Source organism: Mobula hypostoma, chromosome 2 (assembly GCF_963921235.1).
Source record: "Mobula hypostoma chromosome 2, sMobHyp1.1, whole genome shotgun sequence".
Lineage (NCBI taxonomy): Eukaryota > Metazoa > Chordata > Chondrichthyes > Myliobatiformes > Myliobatidae > Mobula > Mobula hypostoma.
The window spans coordinates 67,274,007-67,289,839 of record NC_086098.1 but is presented as its reverse complement, the minus strand read 5'-3'; the positions used below and the strand labels follow the sequence as shown (position 1 = coordinate 67,289,839).

General features: G+C 41.9%; 1 protein-coding gene across 17 annotated transcripts in view; it reads left to right on the top strand.

Annotated features, from left to right (window-relative positions):
- LOC134340710 (doublecortin domain-containing protein 2) overlaps positions 1–7,607 on the top strand; it is a 167,742-nt gene extending 160,135 nt beyond the window's left edge. For all 17 annotated transcript variants that reach the window (XR_010016632.1, XM_063038254.1, XM_063038265.1 and 14 more), the window contains one exon: positions 6,814–7,607. The gene's annotated coding sequence lies outside the window, so the exon portion shown is untranslated. The remainder of the gene's footprint in view (positions 1–6,813) is intronic.
- Positions 7,608–15,833: the final 8,226 nt, after the last annotated feature.

Sequence of the window (15,833 nt, the reverse complement as noted above, 5' to 3'; positions counted from 1 at the left end):
AGGGCCCAAGTCCATAGTTCGCTGAAAGTTGCAACAGAGGTAGACAATGTCATGAAGCAGGTAAACAGCATAACCATCTGTTGGAAGAACTCAGCAAGTCAAGCAATACCTGTGGTTGGAAAGGAAGTCTCAACATTTTGTGTCGAAACCCTGCCTCAGGACTCAATAAGTATTGACTTTCATTCTTGACTTGAATGTTGTTTCCTTCTCCATATTCCCGCAACTGTAGTTTGCATGTATATGAAATGCCCACCCTTTACTGCACACCCTAAAAATATTGGGGCATTACCTTGCAACTTTGGAAAACACTGTTTAGAGTCTTGTATGCAGTTATGGTAACCACACCACAGGAAGGATGTGATTGCAGTGAAAAGGGCGCAGCAGAGATTCACTTGGTTGTTGACTGGATTGAGTCAGTAATGGGGAGAAATTGCAGAGGCGGGGTTTATTTTCCCTGTGGAGAAGGCTGAGAAGTGGCCTAACAGAAGTGTATCAAACAATAAGAGGCACGTATTAACTAGATAGTCAGAATCTTTTCCCTGTGGTAGGGGTATCAAAAACGAGGTCACAGGTTAAGGAGGAAAGGAGGGAGTTTTAAAGGGGATTTGAGTAGAAGGATTTTTCCCACAGTGAATGGTTAATACTTGGAGTGTACTGCCAGAGGAGGTGGTAGAATATGAAATAATTACAATGACAGTTATAAACAGGCAGTTGAATAGGCAAGGCATGGAAGAACATAAGACATTAAGACCATAAGACCGACTATAGGAGCAATTTGGCCCATCAAATCTGGTCTGCCATTCCATCATGGCTTTATTATCCCTCGCAACCCCATTCTTCAGCTTTATTCCCATAATCTTTGACACCCTAGTTAATCAAGATCTTATGAACCACCACCTTAAATATACTTAATAACTTGGCCTGCACAGCCGTCTGTGGCAAAGAATTCTACAGATTCATCATCCTCTGACTAAAGAAATTTTTCCTTACCTCTGTTTGAAATGGAGTCCCTCAATTCTAAGGCTGTGCCGTCTGGTCTTAGACATCTCAACTAGGGTAAACATCCTCTCCACATCCACTCTATCCAGACCTTTCAATATTCGATAGGTTTCAATGAGATCCCTATTCATTCCTATGAACTCCAGGCCCAGAGCTATCAAACAACCCTCATATGTTAACCCTTTCATTCCTGGAATCATTCATGTAAACTTCCTCTGGACTCTCTCCAATGTCAGCACATTCTTTCTTAGATAATGGGACCAAAACTGCTCAGTACGCTTAGAAGTGCAGTCTGACTAATGCCTTATAAAGCCTTGGCATTACATCCTTGCTTTTGTATTTTAGTCCTCTTGAAATGAATGCTAACATTACATCTGCAGTCCTTACCATTGACTCAAACTGCACATTAATCTTTAGGCAATCCTGCACGGGAACTCCCAAATCTCTTACGCCTCAGATTTTTGAATTTCCTCCCCATTTAGAAAGTAGTCCATGCTTTTATTCTTTTTGTCAAATTGCACGACCATACATTTCCTTGCACTATATTCCATCTGACACGTCTTTGCCCATTCCTTCAATCTGTCTAAGTCCTCCTGCAGCCACCCAGCTTCCTCAACACTGCCTACCCTTCCACCTGTCTTCATATCATTCAGAAACTTGGCCACAAAGCCATCAATTTCTTCATCCAAATCATTGACATATAACGTGAAAAGAAGCGATCACAACACAGACCCTACAGAACACCACTAGTCACCATCAGCCAACCAAAAAAGGCTCCCTTTTTTCTCACTCTTTTCCTCCTGCTAATCAGCCAATGCTCTATCCATGCTCATACCTTTCCTGTAATGCCATGAGATCTCATCTTCTTCAGTAGGCTCATGTGTCACCTCATAAAAAGAAAAAAACATCCCCTGACTCTCCTTTATTTATCCTGCCTGTTATTTCCAACAGATTTGTCAGGCAAGATTTCCTCTTTAGAAAACCATGCAGGCTTTGGCCTAATTTATCATGTGCCTTCAAGTACTCTGAATCCTCATCCTTAATAATAGGCTTGAACATCTTTCCAACCATCCTCCGAAGTCAAGCTAAGTAGCCTATAATTTTCTTTCTTTTGCTTCCCTGACTTCTTAAAGAGTGGAGTGGAGTTTACAATTTTCCAGTCCTCAGGAACCATTCCAATATCTAGCGATTCTTGAAAGATTATTACTGATGCCTCCACAATCTCTTTAACTACCTCCTTCAGAACCCTGGAGTGCAGCCCATCTGGTCCAGGTGACTTATCTACCTTCTGAGTTTTCAATTTCCCAAGCACCTTCTCCTTGGTAGTAGCAACAGCAATTGTTGTTGCCCCCAATACCCTCATATTTCTGGAATTCTGCCAGTGTCTCCCACAGTGAAATCTGATACAAAATACTTACTGAGTTGCTCTGCCATTTCTTTGTCCCCCATTACTACCGCTCCAGTGTCATTTTCAAATTTCACTCTTGTCCCTATTTTCTCCTTGTGTATCTGAAAAAATGTTTTTTGTATCCTCTCTTATATTATTGGCTAGCTTACCTTCATATTTCATCCTTTCTCTTTTTATGGCTTTCTAATTGCCTTCTGTTGGTTTTTAAAAGCTTCCCGATCTATTGTCTTTTTATTTTTTTTGCTGTATAATATGCCCTCTCTTTTGCCTTAATGCTGACTTTGCCATACCTTGTCAGCCATGGTTGCCTCATCCTCCCTTTAGAATATTTCTTCATCTTTGGGATGTATCTTTCCTATGCCTTACAAATTCTCCCCCCCCCCACCCCTTGAAACAATCAGCCATTTCTGTTCTGCTGTCATCCCTGCAAGTGTCTCCTTCCAATCAACTTTGGCCAGCTTCTATCTCATGCCTCTATAATTCCCTTTACTCCACTATAATACTGATTCCCCAATTTTAGCTTCTCCTTCTCAAACTGCAGGAAAAATACTATCATATTAAGGGTTCCTTTACCCTAAGCTTCCTAATCAAACCTGGGTCATTACATAACATCTAATCCAGAATCGTCATTCTTCTAGTGGGCTCAACCACAAGCTGCTCTTAAAAAGCTATCTCGTAGACATTCTACAAATTCTCTCTTTGGGATCCAGCACCAACCAAAATTTTCCAATCTACCTGCATATTGAAATCCCCCATGATTATCACAATATTGCCCATTTTACATGCTTTTTCATCTCCTGATGTAATTTGTTGTTGACATCCTGGCTGCTGTTTGGAGGCCTATATCTAACTCCTATTAGTGTCTTTTTATCCTTGCATTTTCTTAAATCTACCCACAGGAATTGTACATTTTCCAATCCTAGAGGCATGTCACCTCTTTACAAGGATTTGATGTCATTTTTTACCAATAGAGCCACCACACACCCTCTTCCTATCTGCCTGTCTTTTCGATACAATATTTATCCTTGAATTTTAAGTTCCCAACTATGATCTTCTCTCAGCCATGACTCAGAGATGCCCACAACATCATACCTGCCAATCTCTAAGTGCACTACAAGATTATCTGCTTTATTCGGTATACTGCATGCATTCAAATATATTGCCTTCAGTTCTGTATGCATCACTCTTTTTGGTTTTGTCCCATTACACTTTAACTCATCCCACTGACTGCAATTTTGCCCTATCATCTGATTGTCCTTCCTCACAATCTCACTACATACTGCATCTACTTGTGTATCAACTGCCCCATCCTTAGCCCTATTACTCCAGTTTCAATCGCCCTGCCGAATTAGTTTAAACCTTCCCCAACAGCTTTAGCAAACCTGCCTGCAAAGATATTGGTTCCCCTTGGAATCAGGTATAACCCATCCATTTTGTACAGGGTGTAGCTTCCCCTGAAGAGATCCAAATGATCCAGAAATATGAAACCCTGTCCCCAGCACATATTCTTCAGCCACACACTCATCTGCCATATCGTCCTATTCTTAACCTCACTAGCACATGGCACAGGCAGCAATCCAGAGATTACTATGCTGGAGATCTTGCTTTTCAGCTTTCTGCCTAACCCTCTAAATTCTCTTTTAAGGACCTCGTCCCTTTTCCTCTCTATGTCAGTGGTCCCCAACCTCTGGGCCGCGGACCGATACATTGCCATGAAGAATGCAGGAGTGCAGTGGTAGCCAGAGCACACCTACCACATCTTTAAGAAAAAAGCCAAAATAAACAAGCTAATTATTTATGTGCTGGGCGGCACCTAATTAATTAGCTTGTTTATTTCGGCTTTTTTCTTAAAGATGTGCTGGGTGCGTTCCGGCTACCACTGCACTGTTGCATTCTTCGCAGCAATGTATCGGTCCGCAGCCCGGAGGTTGGGGACCACTGATCTATGTCATTGGTACCAATATACTCCACAATAACTGGCTGAGATCTAAGATATTCCTGACCCTGGCACCTAGGAGGCAACGTACCATCTGGGTGTCTCTTTCACAGAATCTGCTTTCCGCTTCTCTGATCAAATCCCCTATCATTACTGCACTCCTCTTCTCTCTCCCATCCCTTCTGAACCACAGAGCCAGAATCATCCAGCTGCAGCTCCATTTCCTTAACATGGTATCTGAAGAGCTGCAACTCAGTAAACTTTGTGTAGATGTAGTTATCAGGGAGACTATAGGTCTTCCATATTGCATGCAGGAAACATACCACTACCTCTGCAACCATTCTCAGTGCACTAAAAGAAAAAAAACCTTACTAGAAACTTTACTTATTTAGATCCTCTGCCTGTGTTTGCCAAGTCTGTTCTCATCTAAGCCTGTTGAGCCAAAGCCAGACCACTCTAACATTGTCCCACTCCAACAATGAACATTCCATTTACACCTTCTTTCTTTTTATCGGTCCAGCACTAATTGCCATGCAACTGAGAAAAAAGCCCAAAAAAACCCGAAGCTCTTTTTAAACCCCATGCTGCGTCACCAATGAACGATCCCTTGCACTGATTGCTGCCTGCTGAGAAAAAAGCCTCAAAGCACCTGAGCTCTTTTTAAACCTTGCGCTTTGTCACCAATGAATGACCTCTCGGGCTGATTGCTATCTGCTGAGAAAAAGGTTAATATGGTACGTTGTGGCTACTGTTGATGGCAGACAGGTCGGTGTGGATGTAGTGAGCCAAAAGCCATATTTCAGAACTGTATAGTTCGACAAAGTAGCTGCATATCGTTCAGTTCTCCATGCTCGACATAGTGATGGTTATCGATCAGCAGTTGTAGAGGGGAATGGGAAATGAATTGCTGCTCTACAGGTAAAAATCCTTTGGTACTAGTAAATAAGGCATAAGAAAAGGCCATTCAGCCCATCTCAATATCACTTATTTCTGTCTAACCCACTAAACTTAGAGAGTCATACAACACGGAAGCAATACCTTCAGCCATCTGTATTCATGCTCACTGACAAATATCTGTCTATACTGATCCCATTATCTGGTACCTTGATCCATAGTCTTCTATACCACAGCCTTTCTAGTGGTCATCTAAATACTTCTTAAATGTTGCTGGGGTATGTACCTCCCCTATGGCCACAGGTGGAGCTGGGTGGAAAAAAAAGCCCTTTATGAAATCCACTCTGAATTTCCTCCCTCTTACATTAAAACTTTGCTCTCTTGTTGAGGGTACCACTAAGGAATTTTTTTTCTCACTGGCTACCTTTTTTTGCTCTTCATCATAAATACTGATATCAAGAACACTGCATCCTCCTCTGCTCCAAGGAAAACTAGCCCAGCTCTCCTGTCCCTCTTCACAGACAGGAGAGCCTGGAAATGCTGTATCCCAGACAACATCCTGGTGAGTCCTCTCTGCACTTCGGAAATATTCTCACACACAACTCCTACCATCCTGCCCACACTGTCACAGGGAGAATGGTGTGAACTCACACAGATGGTGTCTGAGGTCAGAGTAGAATCTGGCTTGCTGACTTGTGAGATAACTGCACAATCTCATGCATTTTTGCCAAATGAATCTGGCACTGATCAGAGTCCATTTCTGCCCACCTTTTTGCAACTGTGGATTGGATAAAAAGACTAAGGTGTCCCTGGCATTAGGCATCAGTCACAAAGAGGTTTCTTGGAATAGTGCTTAGATTTCACCTGCAATGTCTTCAGTGCATCTCTTTTTGACCACTTCTGGAGTAGCCAAGGCCTCTATGCAAATAATCAGCATTAGTGGTGTCTCTGTGATACTCTGGCCCATTGCTGCAGTATGGACCAAACCACACAGCACCCGCTGGTGTAAATGCTCACAGATCAAATTCAGTAGCAGGCTCCATGATACACATCAAGGATGCTACAGCTTGAGCTAGAAAGCTTACAAATATCAAATGAATAAATGCGGTTTTCTCACTTCATCCCAATCCAAAAAAAAAATCCTACGTGCCAGCTGGAGAAGTTCAGGTCTGAGGGTTCACTAGTGTAGCTGGTGTTTTAATACTGTTATGCTTGCCAGAGTTTGTCTAACTTACTCAGTACTGAGTTCCCCAAACTTTAAGGAGACGAATTCAGTCAGAATTATTTGATTACACAGCAGTGGAAAGAGACACTATTTTCCTCTGTAACCTAATGCCTGGGTTCACTGTTCTCAGGCTTGCAGCCTGTTAGATGATAATTTCAGATGAAATGAATGGAAGTGATAATTAAACTTAGTGTACCAAAGGTGGTTAATTGGATAACACCCGTTTATACAAAATCTAATTATTTTCATTGATGTAAATTATCCAGCAACATAGATTGTATGCATTTTACTCAGTGTAATCGTCGCTCATAATTAGTTACTTATAATTTCCATTGCTTGGATTACTTGCAGGATTTAACATTGAAAAAAAAGTTATTTGCAAGAGAAACAAAGATAGATCTTCAAGAGACATTGTCAGCATTGGTGGGCAGTCATCCGGTGAATGATCGATATGCTTTTAGTTGAAGCTGCAGCTCTCAGATGCTTATTAAAATTATTTTTTAAATGTATTAATTTTCAAAAAATCAAGCATGTTTTGTGCACCCCCAATACAGCTTGACTAATATATTTGTTAGTAACATTTCATTATTGTATAACAGCTGAGGATATAACTTTTACTAAATATTTTGTTGATTAGTCTTTTTAAAAATTTTCTGATGGATTATTTCTGTTTTTGCATAATCAGCTGGCAAACTGTAAAATATAATTGCACTTGCAAAAAAATTACAGTCTCAGGCAATGAATTAAATTGATGATCATACTGAGAAGAATAAAGTAATAACTTTATTTAATCAGCATTACATTCTTCTTTGTCACAGTTTAATGAATCTTATACATAATGAGAAGGCTTTTGTTATATACTCATGTGGCTTAAGGGATTGCAATGACACAAACTAAACAAGCATATTATTAGTACCAAACACTTACTTGCCAAGCGAAGTTTATGTCTGGACTGATCTCAATAATGGAGTCTTTAATTTGCAAAATCTGTTTAATTTGTGAATAGCATTATGTTAGTTGTAATTCATAAGAAAGCACAGATCAATTAGGAACATTAGATCCTTGTGTGTTGAATTTTCCTTTGGATTAAATGTGTAGACTCTGAGATGTTCACAATAAAGTAATAAAAGAGGATTGGAAACTTGTTTGAGAATTTTTGCTATGTATCATGTTATTATTGCTGGACATTTAGTATGGCTTTAAGGCACCCAGTCTTCCCATAGCAAAATCAAAATGACCAGGTATTGTGTCATTATAGAAAAATATATTCACTTGCCCATTGGCTTTCTTTACAATGTAGCCAAATAATCATTTTAAAATGCCTGTAGGTATTCAGCTAATGTCTCAGAACCTTCAATTGGTATAGTTTGATTCAACCACTGAGCAGAAATTCTTGTTATTGACACTGGGCATAAGAAAGTAGAAGCTTTATCATTCAAGTAGTCCTCTGGAATCACCAGGATAATCATCCAGCCCATCAGGATACCAGCCAAGGGAAAGTGATATTGTAGCCTTGATCTCCAATAACAGATCAAGCCATCCATGAAGTGCAGCAAAGGCACCACACATATTTGTCAAATATATTTTATCACACAACTTAATGGTAAGCTGCAATGTTCCAGTGGATACTCTAAAAGTTGTAAATACTACAACTTCAATTTGCAGCTGCTGCACAAATCCAATTATAATGAGGCTAGATGAGCCAGTCATAAGTTATGCTACACCCAATTATTACCAGGGGATAAAAATGATCAAAAAACTCAACAAGCTTGAGGATCTGAGATTCTGTTTATTTATTTGACCTTAATGTACTGTCTATAGCTAGTTAATGGCAAATGACAAGTAGGAGGGAGATTTAGTCACTGGCTGCTAGAATAAGGAATCTCTGAGTGTGGGGAGGGCAGAATGATAGTGTATGATAAGTAGCTTTAAAATTATTTTTAGATTTCACTGCAACAATATACTAATGTGGAGTTGCAGTCCCAGAATTCCAAGGACTTGGATTTGAATCTATGTAGAGTTTGCAAATTTGCTTGTTGGCTGCATTTCCATAAATTGCTCCAGTTTCCTTCCACATCATAGATGCATTGTTAGGTTAATTGGCCATGATATAACGCTTCTTAGTAGGGGTGTGTGGCAAAATAATCAAAGGCAACTTGATTGGCATGTTAGAGAGAGTAAGTTATATGGTTACAGGGAAATAGAAAGAGGGATTGCTCTGTTGGAAATTGGCTTGATCTTGATGGACCAAATAGTCTCCAGCTGTGTTTTAATAAATCATGGGCCTCATTCATTTATTACCCTGTAAACACTCACATCTCACTCTGTATATATTCCACCTCGAAGTTATCTTAGGTATGAGCTGCAGTGCAAGTAGTCTGGATGGGCGTCTGCAGTACCGGGGGACATCAGGTACTGTTGTGTAATCTGTTCCAAAGAGACGTGGCTCACTCCCAGCTCTCCAGACACACTGTATCAACATGAGGGCTTCAACGTCTGCACTGTAGACTAAATGGCAGCAGGAGGCAAAGACAGATCTGATAGCATTTCTATCATTATTAACTCATGGTGGTACAAAGATGTGGCAGTTCTGTCTCAGTCCTCTTCTCCTCCAACCACGAACATCTGGCGGTCAAGTGTCATCTGTTTGGTCTGCCGATGGAGTTCAATGCTGTCATCCAATCCAGTGTACGTTCCAATCCAGTCAACTGTCAAGCTGCCACTGAATATGTTGAGCATTGTGATCAGTCATGAGATGCCTTTCCTATTATCATGGGGTCTTTAACTAGGCCAGATTGAAGAAGTCTTTGACAAACTATCATCAATATTTCACCTGCTGAACCAGATGAGCTAACACACTCAATCACTATCATACTTCCATCAAGAACGATTACTGAGCCATACTGTGCCTCTGCTTTGGCAAGTCCGATCACATGGTTGCATTTTTATTCCCAACATATGCGCAGACACTGAAGACCACAGCACCAGTTGAGAAGACCATGAAGATATGGTCAAAAAAGGTGGAGGAGCAATTTACAGGACTACTTTGAATCAGTGGACTGAACTATATTCAGGACTTGGACAAATATTTCACAGACATCACTGACTTGATAAAGACCTGTATTGATGAGTGTGTGCCTTTGAGAACATACCGAGTTTTCCCAAGCCGAAAGCCCTGGCTGAACAAGGATATCTGGCTAGATCTCTGGCAATAAGAATCATGGGAGCTGTGGCAGAATTTTACTGCCATTACTTTCTATAAGGTGAAACCTAACAGCATAAATGACAGTGGTTCTTCACTTCCCTGTGATCTCTATGCTTTTTATGCACATTTTGAATCTCCACAGCATCTGGTGACCCTGTGATCTGTCTTGGAGATTGGCATCAGACTATATTTCAATAGAGTGAACCATTGCAAGGTGTCTCTAATGGTGTACCTGGCTGGATACTGTAATTCTATGCTGACTACTGATTAGAATGTTCAAGGACATCTTCAACCTTTCACTGCTATAATCAAAGGTTCCCACCTGCTTCAAAAGGGCAGCAATCATATTTTTGCCCAAGGAGAGCAGCTGAGCTGCCTTAACTATCTAATGTGATGAAGTGCTGAGAGATGTGGGTCATAGCTAGAACTAACTCCTGTCTGAACAAGGACCCAGACTTACTGCAATTTGCCGACTGCTATAAAAGGTCTACGAGGCCCCATGTGCTACCTAGGCACTAAGGGTTCAGACGACGACGATAACATGTCTGCAGTGAAAGCAATCTCCCTGGCTCCCTACTCTGCTTTGGAGCACCTGGATAAATGCAAAGCGTATGTCGGCTGCTGTTTATCAATTACTGCTCGGTTTTCAATCAACCCCTCAGTATTATTCAACAAGTTTCAAAGCCTGGGCTTCTGTACATCCCTCTGCAACTGGAAACTGACCTCCTTACTGAGAGACCACAGTCAGTGCGGATTGGTAATATCATCTCCTCTTTCTGAAATCAACGCAGGTGCACCTCAAGTTTGCGTGCTTAGCGCACTGTCCTATTCTCTCGACACTCATCATTGTCTGGTAATGCACAGCTCAAGCACAGCCTATAAACTTGCTGATGACCCCAATGCCGTTGGCAGAATCTTAGATGGTGACAAGCAGATGTACAGATGTGAGATAGGTCAGCTGGCTGAGTGGTGTTGTAACAATGACCTCGTGCTCAACACCTGGAAGGCCAAGGAATTCAATGTGGAATTCAGGAAGGAGTAGTCGGGAGTAGTCCTCATTAAGGGGTCAGTCTTTAAAAGTTGAAAGAGTGAGCAACTTTTAAGTTCCTGGGCATCAACCTCCTGGAGGATCAGTCTTGGGTTCAGCACAATAATGCAGTGTCGAAGAACACACATCAGAGGCTCTATTTCTTCAGAAATGTGAGGAGATTTGGTATACCGTGAAAGTCACCACCAACTTTCTAGAGCCATACGCAGGACAGCATTCTGACTGGTTGTGTCATAGTCTGGTATGGAGGCTCCAACGTGCTGGATGGAAGAAGCTGCCAAGGCTGCAGAGTCAGCATCTCAGGCACAAAGCTCCACAGCACCAAGAACATTTTCAAGAGATGGTGCTTCAAGTGCATAGCATCTATCATTACTCACCATCTTGGAAAGGCCTTCTTCTCATAACTACTGTCAGGGAGTAGGTGCAAGAGCCTGAAGACTCTCTCTCAATGTTCTAGGAACAGCTTTCTCCCCACTACCATCAGATTTCTGAACTGTCTGTGATCCCAAGAACAGCATCTTGTTATTCCTCTTTTGTACTAGTTATTTTTGTAACTTCTTAGGTCTTGCACTGTGGTTGGTGGTTGGTATCTGTCTGTCTCGAAGGAGAATGTGTGATGATCAACATCACAAGCCTGGGCAGAAGGGATGGAAGTCCTGAGATGTCCAGCATCGAGACCCCCCCTCTCGGCCTTACCACTGTAGTCCAAAGGAATGCTAATGAAGCAATACATTTGGCAGCAGCTTGGCTGCAGGAGCTGCCAGAAGGATGTTCAGTGTCATCTAGCTGCCTCAGGAGCTCCACTCCAGATTTGCTGTCTGGGTTTACTCCCGTAGCTTTCGTCTCTCCTGAGGCTGCCCACAAGGCAGTGGGGCTATTTACCTATAGCTGGGGATCTGGTTCACGAGCACCATGGCGTGTCCACACACCGGTGGGCTTGCGTGCTATGCATGCAGGGGCCAGACCTCTCCCCGTCCTCTGTAGTTCAGCCTGAGTCCAAAAGGAGTTCAGATTCTATGTGTCGCCAGCAAGGAGGCACTACATGAGGCTTGCTGTTGGAGAGGCTATGTACTGACAGGGAAAGACTTACACATTCAGCTCTCCTTTTTGCAAGACTGCTAGCCAGCAGTGGAAGCTGAAAATGAGAGCGACAAGCACTACCCACTAAACATGTCACATCAACCATTTTGACACCAACCATTATGTCTTGCATTGCACTGCTGACATAAAATAACAAAATTCACAACACATGTCAGTAATAATAAACCTGATTCAGATTCAAGCAATATTGTTTTTTTCTCCTTCACAGTTAAAATGGTTCTTTGCCATATGTACAAAGAACAGTGTTAGGGAGGGCCATTGTCTGAGGAGAGAGGGAGACAGATGCTTTCACACTACCTTTGATTTCCAAATTGGAAGAGATTATGGGATGATGAAGTGGGGAAGTGTTAACTCAGACTGGAAGGCAGCAAATATAGTTTAAGAAAGGAGGGAAGAGAAAATAGGTGGCTGCAGGCGATCCTTATGCTGTGGCTATTTATGGAAAGTCACCCTTACAGAAATTTAAAATCAGTAATAAATTTCATTCACAGAATTTATGTGAAAAAAGTCAATAACACAAAACATTTTTCTTTTAACTCGTGATTCTTGATACATGAACAGATGCTGCATATTTACATGAAGGAAAGTCACAATTTGCTAAAAATACAACCAGCCCTTTTCCTCACTCCCCCCCGCCCCACCCCTCACCTCTGTTAAGCAGGGTTGCCTGTATTGTTTAGTCAGCCTGACATCACTAGTATAGGAAATGCTGGGGAAAGTTACTAAGAAAGAGGCAAAAAGGCATTGTGAAAATAATGCAACACACATCAAAGTTGCTGGTGAACGCAGCAGACCAGGCAGCATCTCTAGGAAGAGGTACAGTCGACGTTACAGGCCAAGACCCTTCGTCAGGACTAACTGAAGGAAGAGTTAGTAAGAGATTTGAAAGTGGGAGGGGGAGGGGGAGATCATAGGATTGGACAGAGTCAGCATGGATTTATGAAAAGGGAATTGTGTTTGATGAATCCGTTAGTGTTTTTTGAGGTTGGAACTATCAGGGTGATAAAGGCAAACCAGTTGATATTCTGTATTTGAATTTTCAAAAGGCCTTCAATAAGATGCCACAGAAGACTATTAAATAAAATTAGAACACCCGGTACTGAAGTTAATCTACTGGTGTGGATTCATTGCTGGTTAAGGTACAGAAAACAGAGGAGGAATGGACAAATCAGATTCAGGTTGGAAAGATTATCCCACCTGCTCATAGTCTATATCAATAGATCAATTAAAATGATCAAGTGTAATCAATCCATGTATAGGTGACCCTAGTGTTATGGGTGGGTTGAATTGCCAGAAAACCACTGTAATTTTCCATAATGCATAACCCTAATTTCTATTAAATTCTGTGCTATAAGTGGAGATGTGCTCCCACAAGATGATTTTTGCTAAGCACAAGTAATGAGCTCGGCAGCTGATGATAAAATCCAGGATAGTGGTGTGTATTGGCAGGAAGATGCCGAAAGCTTCAATGAATAGGTCAAATGAATTAGAAGCAAGTGGGGGCAGTTGCACATTTTGTGCACCACAGTTCCTGAGGAGCCATTGGACTCCTAAGGGCATCTACAGATATATTAAGAATGAAAGGATACGAAGGATACTGGTCCTCTGGAAAATCAGAGTGGTAATCTATGTGCGGAGCTGAAATATATGGGGGAGATCTAAAATGGATTTTTTGCATCTGTATTTACTCAGGAGACAAACACAGAGTCTATAGATATGAAGAAATTAAGCAGTGAGGTCGTGGAGCCTATATAGATTACAGAGGAGTTGGTGTTTGCTGTCTTGAGGCAAGTTAGAGTGGATAAATCCACAGAGCCTGACAAGGCATTCCCTCGGACCTTATGGGAGGTTAGTGCAGAAATTGCAGGGGCCCTAGCAGAGATATTTAAAACACTCTTAGCCACAGGTGAGGTCATAAGAACATAAGAAATAGGACAAGGAGTAGGCCATCCGGCCCATCGAGCCTGCTCCACCATTCGATAAGATCATGGCTGAACTGCCCGTAAACTCAGCTCCATCTACCCTTAATTCCCCTACTATGTAAAAATCTATCTAACTGCATCTTAAATATATTTAGGAAGAAACCTCAACTGCTTCCCTGGGCAGAGAATTCCACAGATTCACCACTCTCTGGGAAAAACAATTTCTCCTCATCTCCGTCCTAAATCTTCTCCCCTGAATCTTGAGGCAATGTGCCCTAGTTCTAGTCTCACCTTCCAATGGAAACAACTTTCCTACTTCTATCTTATCTACCCCTTTCAAAATTTTGTATGTTTCCAAGAGATCCCCTCTCATTCTTCTGAAATCCAGACAGTATAGTCCCAGGTGACTCAATCTCTCCTCATAGGTTAATCCTTTCATCTCTGGAATCAACCTAGCGAACCTCCTTTGCACGGTCTCCAAAGCCAGTATATCCCTCCTTAAGTATGGACACCAGAACTGCACACAGTACTCCAAGTGTGGCATTACCAGTACCCTGTATAGTTGCAGCATGACTTCCCTGCTCTTGAATTCAATCCCTCTGGCAATGAAGGCCAACATTCCGTTTGCCTTCTTAATAACCTGTTTCACTTACAAGCCAACTTTTTGCAATTCATGCACAAGCACTCCCAAGTCCCTCTGCACAACAGCATACTACAATCTTTCACCATTTAAATAATAATCTGCTCTTCTATTATTCCTTCCAAAGTGGATGATCTTGCATTTACCAACGCTGTATTCCATCTGCCAGACCTTGGCCCACTCACTTAACCTATCTATATCCCTCTGCAGACTCTCCACATCCTCTGTACAATTTGCTTTTCCACTCAGTTTAGTGTCATCAGCAAATTTTGCTACGCTACACTCAGTCCCTCTTCCAATTCATCAATGTAAATGGTAAACAGCTGCGGGCCCAGTACTGACCCCTGCAGCACCCCACTCACCACTGACTGCCAACCGGAGAAACACCCACTTATACCAACTCCCTGCTTTCTGTTGGTTAACCAATCCACTATCCATGCCAATACACTTCCTCCGACTCCATGCATCCATATTTTATTTATAAGTCTCTTGTGTGGCATCTTATCGAACGCCTTTTGGAAATCCAAGTATATGACATCCACCTGTTCCCCTCTATCCACTGCATGTACTTTAGCAATGCCTTCGACAAGGTCCTTCATTGGAGATTGGTTAAGAAGGTTCAGTAGCTTGGCATTCAAGATGGGGTAGTGTATTGGATTGGATATTTGCTTTGTGAGAGAAGCAAGCTAATGGCAGTAGATAGTCGCCTCTCTTGACTGGAGACCCATAACTTGTGTCACAGGGATCTGTGTTGGGTCTGTTGATGTTTGTCATTTATATCTGTACAATCTGGATGATAGTGTGGTAAACTTGATTAGCAAGTTTGTGGATTGGGGGTATAGTGGACAATGAGGAAGATGATTAAAGCTTGCATCTGGACCAACTGGATAAGTGAGAGATGGATTTTTTTTCGGACAAGTGTGAGGTGTTGCACTTTGGGAGGGCCAACCAGGGTAGGTCTTACATGGTGAACTGTAGGGTACTGAGGAGTGTGGTAGAACAGAGAGATCTGGGAATGCAGATCCATAATGCCTTCAAAGTGGAATCACAGGTAGATAAGGTCTGAAAGAAAGCATCTGACACATAGGCCTTTATAAATCAACATATTGAGTATAAGAGTTGGGATGTTATGTTAAAATTGTATAAGACGTTGGTGAGGCCTAATTTGGAGTATTGTGTCCAATTTTGGTCACCTAGCTGCAGAAAAGATGTAAGTAAAATTGAAAGAGAGACACAGAGATGGCAGAGGAACTGAATGTGTATTTTGCATCAGTCTTCACAGTGGAAGACATCTGCAGTACACCGGACATTCAACAGTGTCAGGGAAGTGAAGTATGTGCAGTGAAAATTACAACTGAGAAGGTGCTCAGGAAGCTTAATGGTCTGAGGGTGAATAAATCTCCTGGACCTGATGGAGTGCACCCTCGGGTTCTGAAGAAAGTGGCTGGAGAGATT